This window comes from Pseudochaenichthys georgianus, chromosome 10 (genome assembly GCF_902827115.2).
Source record: "Pseudochaenichthys georgianus chromosome 10, fPseGeo1.2, whole genome shotgun sequence".
Lineage (NCBI taxonomy): Eukaryota > Metazoa > Chordata > Actinopteri > Perciformes > Channichthyidae > Pseudochaenichthys > Pseudochaenichthys georgianus.
Genome location: NC_047512.1, coordinates 28,333,016 through 28,346,056, shown reverse-complemented (window position 1 = coordinate 28,346,056; position 13,041 = coordinate 28,333,016).

Sequence of the window (13,041 nt, the reverse complement as noted above, 5' to 3'; positions counted from 1 at the left end):
TCTGCTCTTCACTTCATTAAATGCCAATACAGAAGAGGATTAATACCAAGAGCAGAAAAAACATCAAATGTATCGTTTCTGTGACCCAAAACCTGTCTACTAAAGTTATTTAAAAAAACGAAATGCATAGAGTGTACATTTTGTACTATTTTATTTGACATATGGTGAAGCTTTTAAAACAGTAAATAATTGTTTTTACTTGGTTTACAAAGCTTTTGAGAAGGTAGTATATTATTACGGCTCATGAGGCAAGTGACACTGGGAATTGTCTCATCATGTATTACCGTCTTTAATGACTTCCTTCTGAAACAAGAGGAGCGTCAACGCACCTTTGTCCGAGATGACCTTCTCAGATTAAGAGACAACACGTTTAAAAAAAACTGCACTACTTGGAATCTGAAGGGGGCCTCGTCCCAAGAACATCTAGGAATATGTTTTAGTATTTAAAAAGTGTGTAGTATTTTGGGACATCTTTTAGCAGATATGTTTGTTTTACTTAATCACCTGAAACTAAGAAACATTGTGTTTTGTTACCTTAAAATTAGCCCTTTTTATCTAAAGTGAGTGGGTCCTCTTCTATGGAGTCCATTGTAGCTCAGAACAGACAAATCAAACTCTGGTTGTAGATAGGGTCTTTTGTATATATTTATACCATCATTATTTGACACACTCAAAAAACTGCCACCTGAATGGTCCTCACCACATTCTTGTAAAGGGAAGGGTGAATGTTGGGTGTGTTATGGCGCATTTCCACTGCAGCGCATAGCATGGTTTAAGCGTGCTGCGTCAAACCCGGCCCGTTTTATTTTGCTTTTCCACTAGGGGTAGTTCTTATTAAACATCCATGTTGTAGTCCGCTGTATAGAAAACTGTAGTTTCCATAGTTTCCCCACAGCAGCAGACGCACACAATGACGTCCGCTGGCGCATCATAAACACGTCGGATAGTGAAAGTGCATTCGGATTCTCTAAAGTACCGCAGTCTCTTCTCCTAAGTCCTTTTGAATTCTCCTATCCACTATCCCTTAACCCCGTGACGTTTCACTCAGAGGGCAAGGAATAGGAGATAGGGTTAGAATTTAGGAGCTGATTTTTGGATTATCCGACCGTAACCTCTGACATGGACAATCGCTTCTCGCTACTTGCTCCTTAGCGAATTCTGTTAAACTGTGGTTAAACTCGTGTGATTAGTAGTCTCTAGAGTAGCTTAGTTAGTGTTTAGAGTAGTTTAGGATTTTGTGACGGTTGCCTTTAGTTTAGCTGTGTTTTTGTATAGACTCTTTGTGTTAGTTGTATCACTTTTAAAGAGAGGTTTCGTTTCTTATTTAGTGTAATGATGTTTATTTCCTTGTATGTAGACTCCTTTTGTTAGAGTCCTCCTTTTGTTTTGTTAGTTTTCAAACTGTGCTCTTTTGGCCTTTTTTGTTGTTCCAGGCTGCATGCCTGCCACTTTGTTTACCCTGCTATTTAAAATAAACCCATTATAACTGTACCAATTCCAACTGGCGTGTGTTGCATTTCCTCATCCCTAGTGGGGACGTAACATACATGGTGGCCGGCTGAAGTTTGGGCTCTGATGGTAACGTGTAAATGATATGGAAAAGCTCAGGAAGCAGTTGCGGCTCTCACGTTAGAGGACAGCCTACAGTATGACTCAGTGAAGGTTGCCATTCTCAGAGTGTATGAGTTAGTTCCTGAAGCTTATCGGCAGAAGTTTAGAAATCATAGGAAGGGTCCGGCTCAAACGCACGTAGAGTTTGCCAGAGAAAAGGGAATGTTTTTTGCTAAGTGGAGTGCCTCATGTAATGCTACAGTTTATTCTTCTCTGAGGGAATTGATTATGTTGGAGCAGTTCAAGGGATGTTTGCCTGATCGCATTGTGGTATACTTTAATGAACAAAAGGTAAACTCTCTCTCGGCTGCCGCTGTGTTAGCTGACGAATATGTGCTCATGCATAAATCTGTGTTTTCCCCTGTTTCTACTGAGAGGTCCCGCCGTGTGCCAACCGCCCAGTTAGTCAGCCACTAGATGTGACTAACGTGAACAGAGAAGAGAGAGAGTGTTTCTATTGTCACCAACCTGGACATGTCATAGCCAACTGTGTGTCTCTGAAGTGTAAAGAACAGCGGTAGAACATGTCCCCGCCAAGAGTTATTGGCCTGATTACACACACACGTGCACAGGCGAGTAAAAGTGATTATGATGTCCCATTGTCTGATCCTGTGATTGTGCCGGTGCTCCCAGATAAAGCTGTGCCCAAGAGAAAGCCAGAAATGGTGGCTTCCCCTCCTCATGAGGATGTCGCGAGACCAGCGCAACACGTCAGCTCAGACAAGCCTCTCGACTTTTCGACTCTCCCAGTAACCCGAGAGTGTCTGCTAATTTATCGGATACTCATCCTAGTTTTGGTGTTAGCTCTACAGCATGTTCAGAACTGTGTAGGACTCAGCCTTTGGCCAATCATAGTCGTGTTCCTTTGTTACGATCCCTACGTAGCCTGCCTTAGCATGCACGATCAGCGGCTCATGCGATGGGCTCTGATCGTGCGGGACTACCACATAAGACATCCGTCTTAAACAGGGCTCAGAGAATGTGTTGGCCGATGTATTGTCCAGGTTGAGTTTGTGATGTTAGTGTGTGATATTAGGTAGGTTCGTTAGTGTGTTTAGTTTCACAAAACCTGTGGGTTTGTGTCTTAAGGGGGGGGAGCGTTACGACTGCTGCCTTCCTGTCGTCTTAACTGTGTTAATCTGTGTTGTATGTAAATTAGCTGTGTGGTTGCCCTGATGTGATTGGCTGCCATCTCCTGGTCCGCCTCCTGAAGATTGTGATTGGAGCACGACGCACTCCAATCGCAGCGCACAGCTGGCGCACACCTGCTGGAGATGACTACAAAGCCTGTGACTGACATCACTCAGGAGGCTCTGACATGTGGCCTCTCGCTACTTGCTCTTCAGCGAATTCTGTTAAACTGTTGTTAAACTCGTGTGATTAGTAGTGTCGAGAGTAGCTTAGTTAGTGTTTAGAGTAGTTTAGGATGTTGTGACGGTTGCCTTTAGTTTAGCTGTGTTTTTGTATAGACTCTGTGTTAGTTGTACCACTTTTAAAGTGAGGTTTCGTTTCTTATTTAGTGTAATGGTGTTTATTTCCTTGTATGCAAGTAGACTCCTTTTGTTAGAGTCCTCCTTTTGTTTGGTTTGTTATCAACCTGTGCTCTTTTGGCCTTTGTTGTTGTTACAGGCAGCATGCCTGCCACCTTGTTTACCCTGCTATTTAAAATAAACCCATTATAACTATACCAATTCCAACTGGCGTGTGTTGCATTTCTTCATCCCTAGTGAGGACGTAACCATGTGTTGAACAGTATGTCGAAAATATCTCAATAAAAGACATAGTCTAATAATATATCGAAAATAAAAAAAGGTAAATAGTAAATAGCATAGTGTCCAAACGGTCATAGTATAGTGTGTTGAAAAAGAGGTAAAAGAATAGAATATTATGAAAATATCATGAAGGAAGTCAAAATATGAAAAAGGTTATTGTATACACCAGTATGTTGAACAAATCATAGTCATAGTATAGTATTTCATATATATAATTTTAAAAGAGTCACAGTGTAGAATGTCCGAACATTTATTTTAAAAGTACTAGTATAGTATGTCAAAAGTATCTGGAAAAAAGTCCAAGTATAGCATGTAGTTAAGAATCATATTATATAGTGTGTCTGCATTGTCACTATAGGATTTCTAAAAATATTAAAGAAAGTCATAGTTTGTCTAAAGGATCTTGAAAAAGTCATGACATTGTGTGTTGAAATGGTTTAGAATAAACACATCAGTATGTTAAAAAGTCAAATGGTATCAAGTGCATCAGACAACTCAAATTACTCAATTTAAACCATATTATAAAAAAGTAAAGAATGGTCATAGGGCTATTTAATAGTTTTGAATGGGGGCAGTTTATGAAGTGATCCAAAATAAGGGCTCAAGAAAAATATGCCTTGAAATATGAGCTCTTATGATAATAGCTACAGATAAAGTAGTGTACTACAACAACATAGGAGTGCTTATGTTGTAAAAGCATGACACACAAATCAGGGAACCATATGCCCAAGGCATTCCTACATTTAGATGACATTCAGAACTCAGTACACGTGAACCATTAACTCATTTAACCACCAACATCAATTGAAGTGCACACACCAGTGCAAACAAAAAAACAGGCTTGTGTGCTAGTATGGTTTTGAATAAACACATCAGTATTTAAAAAAAAGTCAAACTATAAAGTGCATCTTTAACTTAACTTAAACTCAACTTAAATTACTCCATTTGAACTCTTTCCAGGATATGCCGGGGCCCTGCCTGCCAGTAGCTTTGCCGATATCTGTGTTGATAGGTAATAGATTAAGAGCGGTGAATCAGCTTAGAAACAGGAAGCGCTCAAACGTTTGTGTGAGTTAATCAAATTTAGCAATGATTCCATATCAGCCACAGCTTTTTACAAAAAACCTGACTGATAGTGTGTTTAACAAACTTAAACTAGCTTTATTAAATGTCAGGTCTCTGGCAGGAAAAACATTGTTAATCAATGATTTTATCACTGAGCACAATCTTGATTTTATGTTTTTAACAGAAACTTGGATTGAACAAAATAACAGTGCAGCTGTTCTTATCGAATCAACCCCTCCCAACTTCAGTTTTATGAGTCAGGAAAGAATGCATAAGAAAGGAGGTGGAGTTGCTATTCTGTTCAATGATTCCATTCAATGCAGGAAGACATCTTATGGGAACTTTGCTTCTTTTGAATATGTGGCCCTTCAGCTGAAATGCTCCTCTCGAGCTCTGTTCCTAAATATCTATAGACCACCCAAATACTGTGCAAGCTTTTTTGATGACTTTACTGAACTGCTGTCTATAGTGTGTTGACTTTGACCGTCTAGTCATTGTTGGTGATTTTAACATCCATGTTGATAACCACCTGGACAGAGGGGCTAAAGAACTGTTTTGTGTTCTTGATAACTATGGACTGACTCAGCATGTGACGGAGCCCACGCACAATAAGGGGCACACTCTGGACTTAATTATCTCAAAGGGTCTGAATATCTCTAAGGTTGTGGTGACTGATGTTGCACTCTCTGATCATTCCTGTGTGTTCTTTGAGAGCTCTATTTCTGTTCACACAAATGTTCAAAAAGAGGTAACCACAAAGCGATATTTAACTGAAAATACTAGGGAAATGTTTACTCAGAATTTTTCTTCCACACTTGCCACTGCTAACATCTCAGTAAACGAGCTAGTAGATCATTTTAATTCAAAAATGTAAAATGTTATAGATGCCATTGCTCCAACTAAGGTAAAGGAAGTGACTGGCAAGAAAATATCTCCATGGAGAAAGGCCATGACCGTGAAAACAGAAAAAAGAGGATGTCGAAAAAAGTGAATGTCGAAAAGCGGAACGCAGGTGGCGAAAAACAAATCTCCAGGTTCACTTTGAAATCTATAAAGAGAGACTTGGCCTTTATAATTTGGAATTGAAAAACGCAAGACAATCGTTCTTCATCATTACCAAAAACAAAAACAATGCACGTGCCTTGTTTGCTACCGTCGACAGACTAACTAACCCCCAGTGTCAGTAGCCTCTGAATTTCTATCCACCAGGGCGTGCAATGATTTTGCCTCCTTTTTCACTGACAAAATTCAGAAAATCAGACAAGCAGTCAGTGCCTCTGCATCAGGTACAGCAAATGTGTTGTCTCTGTGTCCACTTAACATCAAGTCAAACACCATGACACAATTCCATCAGATTAATGAAAAAAACCTAGAGGACATTATTCAACTTCTGAAATCCTCCTCCTGCTGCCTTGATATTATTCCAACACGATTTTTCAAAGATGTTTTTCGTTGCATGGCCTCAGATCTACTTCATATAGTAAACAAATCTCTTCACTCAGGTATTTTTCCACAGGCCCTGAAAACTGCAGTCATTAAACCGTTCTTAAAAAAGAATAATCTAGATGCTTCAGTAATGAACAATTACAGGCCCATATCAAACCTCCCATTTCTAGGTAAAATCATTGAAAAAGTTGTTTTTCAACAGTTGAGTAATTTCTTGCATTTAAATAACTGTTTCGATGTGTTCCAGTCAGGCTTTCGTCCAAACCACAGCACTGAGACTGCTCTTGTAAAGGTCTTTAATGACATCTACTTAAACACAGACAGTGGCAGAACTTCAGTGTTAGTATTATTAGTTCTCAGTGCTGCGTTTGACACTGTTGACCACAACATATTACTCGACCGACTAGAAAACTGGGTGGGACTTTCGGAAACAGTTCTAAATTGGTTTGAATCCTACTTAAAGGACAAAAACAACTTTGTTTCTATAGGTAAATACACATCTGAGTTGACAACATCCTCTGCTGTAACATCCTCCACAAAAGCAGCAAAGAACCATGGTTGCCCTTCTGTTTATTCTCCGCGGTGGGCAATAGAGTCTGGCTGCAGACCGCAGCAAGGAGGCGGATCGTATAGAGAGGCGAAGTCACGCCCATCTACTTCCGGCCCATGGGACCCCGGAAGCGAAACATTTACATTGAATTCAATGGAGAGAGAAAACGTATCTTTTGATCCCGTTTGAATTGTGCCACGAACTACACATATGATGTTTGTCAATCTTAAACAATAAGTTCCATGTCAAAAAAGTCACATTTTATCGTAAAACTGTTGAAATATAAGACTATGAAAAATACGCGACTACAAAGACTACAAATCCCAAATCCCATTCTGGCTCGCGTAAGGGATGTCACAGGCGATAATGCTCCAAGTGGTTGCGACTCGTAATTAAAGCGAAGAAGAAGAAGAAGAAGAAGAAGAAGAAGAAGAAGAAGAAGAAGAAGAAGAAGAAGAAGAAGAAGAAGAAGAAGAAGAAGAAGAAGAAGAAGAAGAAGAAGAAGAAGAAGATCTCATAACTGATTTATTCCCTCCAATAAATAAAAGATTGCTAAAAATAAATTCACTTTTACAAGATGCATGTGTGCTTTGTACCAGGTTGTAATCACATAAGTGATCATACCACTTGCTCGTTCTATCGATTCCCGTCTGATGAAAGGACCAGGAGTCGCTGGATCAGACATATCAGGTAATATACATGTTGTGCATGATGGAACATAGTCAAGTTAGCTACCTAGCTAGTAGCGACGAGTAGCGAGCACGTTAGTTAGCATTACATTACTTAGCTTTGTCACTTTTTGTAGCCTTACCATGAAGTTATTATTTTATTACATGAAGTAAACCAACATGTTAAACAGTAAGAGTAGTCATGATGGTAAGTATTTCGTGAAACATTTGAAGAGTAGCCTACTGCGCCATCCACCGGGTGCTATGGAAGCAGTCAGGGAGAGTCGAAGGCAGGCAGGGAGCTTTGCATGACATTCTTCTGGACGTGTTTCATTGTGATGATAGTGAGTCAATCTGTTTGTTGGAAAGACAGTAGTTGAGTGATTACTGAGAGAAAATTATTAGAAGAGATAATTATTCAAAGTGTTGTTACTTTAAAGTGTTGTTACGGACCTTTTTCTCTTTTATTTCCTTTCCCTCACCTGTAACTGCTGAGACCCTAAGGAACATGCACACTGACCTGCCCTGGCAACCTGATTTCCACTGTACGTAATAGTATTTGGTTATGGTATATTATTTATATACATCAAAGGCACAATGCACCCCCCAGAGACACACATGTATTGAGTGTGATATTTTGCATAGGTCAAGTGAAATCATCTTTACACACTAGAAAACTGTAGGAGCGGCAACTTGTTTTGAAATTGAATTTTTAATATCCGATAATAAAGTTAATCTGTTTTCTTTATTCTTCTCTCTTCCCAGCTCCATCCATCACCGTGCTCTGTTCCTGCAGGTCCTGCTTGCTAATCAATGCTTTATTTTTTTACACAATTACAAATAAAGTCAATGTATTGTATGACATGAAGTTGTGCTTCATTCGGAGTCAATAATAAATTCATTCTGCCTTCAACTGCACAATGACTGTGGACTGCACCGACATCCATGTAGCTGCCCCCCAGTAAGATGAACCAAGCAAAGAGGGTCACCATCATGCCCAAGGACATCCAGCTGGCCCGCTGCATCTGCGGAGAGAGGGCTTAAACTGACCTGAAAGACATTAATATATGAGTAACAGGTCAGTGTAAACACAAGCTTCTGTCAATTATGGATCATTCAAACTATATACAAATAATATGTAATAAAGTTCTAAAATAAGTATTCGGTATATTCCTTGATAGCTTTTGGAGAAGGTTGTTTTTAAGTTTACTGAAATCTATCGTTTCAACTGTTTCACTTTATAAAAATGGAACAGGTGAGTAGAGCATCATTGAGTTTCTTATTCTGTCAGTAAATTATCCAAATGAAATGTTTATCATTATTTTAGTCAACCCTAAACAAATTGATTGTACCTTTTTAATAATGACCTTACATGGTAGCCAAAGTTAAATTAACTTCAGAAAATCAAATCTGTTCTGAGAAAAAACTAATAAATGTTTAAAGATAGGAACTTGCCATCCCACTGAAAAACAGTCCGTAGAGATTTAAAGGCGTAGTTGTAGTTCAGTCCAACGTTTCATTTGGATTCATTTGACAACAGTCAACTATTTTCATAAAGAATACATATATTTTTCAAAGTCAACTTTATTGTCAATATTACTCAGTTTGTGTTTATAGACAGAGAGATCAAAAATACTTTTAAATCAAATACAATTATACAATTTACAGACATGTATACAAATATAAATATATCCTATATACACCATCATGTATAATGATGGTGGACACTTCACCTCCAGCAGGGCAGATGGCTGCACAAGTCCATCGGGGGATTCTCCCAAAACACCGACTCACTCACAAAGAGACCAGACTCGAACACTGTCACCTGATAGGCCTGCACAAAAGCCTTCACCCCTTCGGCCTCGTTTACAACCCCCCAGTTGACAGCCATGACTCCGTCCAAGTTGTACCCCCCGAGCACCCTCTTCATGAGGGACGCGCATGGAGTGGATGAAAGTCCCGACCGCAGCACAGCACCAAACTTGCTGGCTGTCAACCTGCCCCGCCTGTGTAACTGCCACTGAGGATTTGTCCGCTGTCCTACGGTGGCTGTCTGGATGGCAGCTTGCTGGTCTCTGCTCAGTCGCATTGAGGCAAGAATTGCCTCAAGCCCCCGACCCCCATGCCCCTTCACCAGCTCCGGCACGGTGACAATGGCCTGATGTTGAGGCCGCGGCTCTGGCTCAGGTGACAAAAGCCATGCCATGCCACACTGTGCGCCCCTCAGTGCAGACCTGAACCAGTCTACATCCTGAGTGGCGATGTCTCTGGCCAGTGGGTTGTATGTCTCCTCTCACTGTTGGTAAAGTTGAGACACCGGCTGGACTACTTTGGAAGCCTGGCACTCAACATCTGTGGAGCTGATCTGCCACATGGCACATATTGCCAATGCTGCAGCGTGGCTGCATTTGTACATTCCCCGTGCACAATCACAGACAGCGCTCTGCATCGCGCCATCGTGTATATAGGATATATATATTTGTATACATTACATATCTGTAAATTGTATAATTGAATTTTTCGTATTTGGGATTGTTGGAAACGACTTTTTGATCTCTGTCTATAAACACAAACTGAGTACGATTGACAATAAAGTTGACTTTGAAAAATATATATATTCTTTATGAAAATAGTTGACTGTTGTCAAATGAATCCAAATGAAACGTTGGACTGAACTACAACTACGCCTTTAAATCTCTACGGACTGTTTTTCAGTGGGATGGCAAGTTCCTATCTTTAAACATTTATTAGTTTTTTCTCAGAACAGATTTGATTTTCTGAAGTTAATTTAACTTTGCCGACCATGTAAGGTCATTATTAAAAGGTACAATCAATGTGTTTAGGGTTGACTAAAATAATGAAAAACATTTCATTTGGATAATTTACTGACAGAATAAGAAACTCAATGATGCTCTACTCACCTGTTCCATTTTATAAAGTGAAACAGTTGAAACGATAGATTTTAGTAAACTTAAAAACAACCTTCTCCAAAAGCTATCAATGAATATACTGAATACTTATTTTAGAACTTTATTACATATTATTTGTATATAGTTTGAATGATCCATAATTGACAGAAGCTTGTGTTTACACTGACCTGTTACTCATATATTAATGTCTTTGTAACTTCAGTAAACCACTACCTCACTCATTTCTTTCATTCATCATGGTTCAGTAAACTAAGTGACACATGAACCAGTTTAATAATTATAATAACGTAGGATTGCAACTCTTTGAAACTGTAGGTGGCTCTTAAAAGAGCCGTTGTGTTTGGGTGTGCTGGTCTCAGGTCAGTTTAAGCCCTCTCTCCGCGGATGCGGCGGGCCAGCTGGATGTCCTTGGGCATGATGGTGACCCTCTTTGCTTGGTTCATCTTACTGGGGGGCAGCTACATGGATGTCGGTGCAGTCCACAGTCATTGTGCAGTTGAAGGCAGAATGAATGTATTATTGACTCCGAATGAAGCACAACTTCATGTCATACAATACATTGACTTTATTTGTAATTGTGTAAAAAAATAAAGCATTGATTAGCAAGCAGGACCTGCAGGAACAGAGCACGGTGATGGATGGAGATGGGAAGAGAGAAGAATAAAGAAAACAGATCAACTTCATTATCGGATATTCAAAATTCAATTTCAAAACAAGTTGCCGCTCCTACAGTTTTCTAGTGTGTAATGATGATTTCACATGACCTATGCACAATATCACACTCAATACATGTGTGTCTCTGGGGGGTGCATTGTGCCTTTGATGTATATAAATAATATACCATAACCTAGGGTGACCATATTTTGATTTCCAAAAAAGAGGACTTGCTGCCCCCAGCCTCGAGATACTCAACGTTTACTCAAAGATGCCTTATTGTTTTAAAGTATGCCTCCTCTGTATGGATATACAATTATTATTTATATTATTTTACTGTATATAACACAATAATATCTCTCTATAACCAAAGACACACCAAACCAAGGTTAGTCAACAATCAACATGCTTTATTATGCCTAGAATTATCTCTGACAAATCTCAAATGCACAAGAATAACTTAAACATCAACCTGTAACAAAATAATAGCTCTCTTTTCAAGTCTTACTGGACAAAAATAAATAAATATATATGAAATAGTAGAACATAGAAAATCCAGCTTTAACAAATAATCTCTTTGTATCTTGTCAATGTAAACAATAAAACAGTAAGCTCACAAAGATACTAATCTACTTATTTTAAAAGTGCACTATGCAGTTTTGGATTTCACATTTGCATAATTGCCATTAGTGAACATAACATAACATTTGATTACCTAAATCAAACCAAACACATTTTGAGGCACCATGAACCAAATATAAGCCTACTTTAAATGTTTGTAAACACAATTCCAGGCCCTGTCATTGTAAACAACAACAGTGAAACGACAACTTCTCACATATTTCTAGCTTCAAACGGTTTTCTAGGGTCCCAATTTAAAATTAAAAGTTTAAAGTTTCTCTCCCACAGCTACATAGCTTTCTCTCTCTGCATAGCTGCATACTTCAATCTTCTTCATCCTGCTTTTCTTCTTCATCCTCCTCGTCTGCCCATCGATATTTAACTGTGGAGCTGATCTTTCCCAGCAGTTTTCGGTTGCTCAACAAATAAGCATGAAAGTCTTTGCAAGACATGTCTTTCAAATTGTATTGCGCAAATAGAATCCTCTTCAGTGACTCAACAGACAGCTGGTTCCTCTCCTTGGTCCACTCGCTGTGCATCAGTGAGAAAACCCTCTCAACATTTGCATTGTGAGAGGAAAGTGCAAAGACAAACTGTGCAGTCTTCAGTAGTTCTGAGTAACATGCAATGCTTTTGGCCTTCTTAAAATATTTGGTCCACTCCTGGTGCACCTGCAGGCCACTGAACTCCTCATCACGGTGCACCTTTCTGTGAATCTCTTCAGATTGGTGACCTGGTCAAAACACTTGACATCATCCATTACCACCCCCTTCTCTCCTAGGAACTTGATGCAGGCCTCCACATCATTCCACTCTGGTGGCTCACTCAGATCCATCCACGTGAATGTGGAGAACTCTTCCATGGGAGTCATCCACTTCTCCAGATACTCCAGACATGTACAGGCCTTGCACATCAGCACAACTGGTCATATTCCTTACCAAGTCCATCACTACGCTTTTGTGCCAGTAGTCCCTTAACTTTAAGGGACATGAAGTTGTTGCTCTTGCGTTCAAGAAGAATGGTGCGGATGCTGTTCATTATTCTCTTTACCTCCATAATGGAGTTCTTCTCCTTTTCCATGTCTTGAATGTGGGTGTGGAACGCAGACATGAGTGAGTGCATGTGCCAGAGGTAGATCTCACTGAATTCGTTTTCAAAAAACTTCTTGATCACTATGGGTGGTTTTTGCTGAGACAGAAAGAATGCCTTTAAGGCTGGAAACATCTGTATCATCCTCTCAATGCCTGGGAACAATGACAGCCACCGTGTCTTGCTGTGAGAAAGCATCCTTCTGTATTCAATGTCAACAACATCACATACTCCTTCAGGCTCTCAGTGCGCACAGTGTAAATGTGGAAGTACTAGATTTTGAACATGATATTCTCGAGGTCAATATCTATTGTGTCTGCCCCATGATGAACACAATTATTCAATATGTGTGCTGGGCACCCCACACCGATCAGTTGCAATTGTCGCCTGTAAATGCAATGCATTTTTCAGACAAATAGTTTTTTGCCAATGTTTCAATGAGATATTGTGCAATGGTTTCTGCTGTCTCATTTGGTGTGTCTTTAACCTCGATTAATTGTGTTTGCATGCCACCCCTCTTCCAGTCAAAGTACTGGATTATGATTGGGAATATTTTCACTGCTCCGCGGACAGTGTGTTGCCGTGGTTACTCCCGTCTGTAGAAACACCACAGTACTGCATTTCTTTGAGTGCTT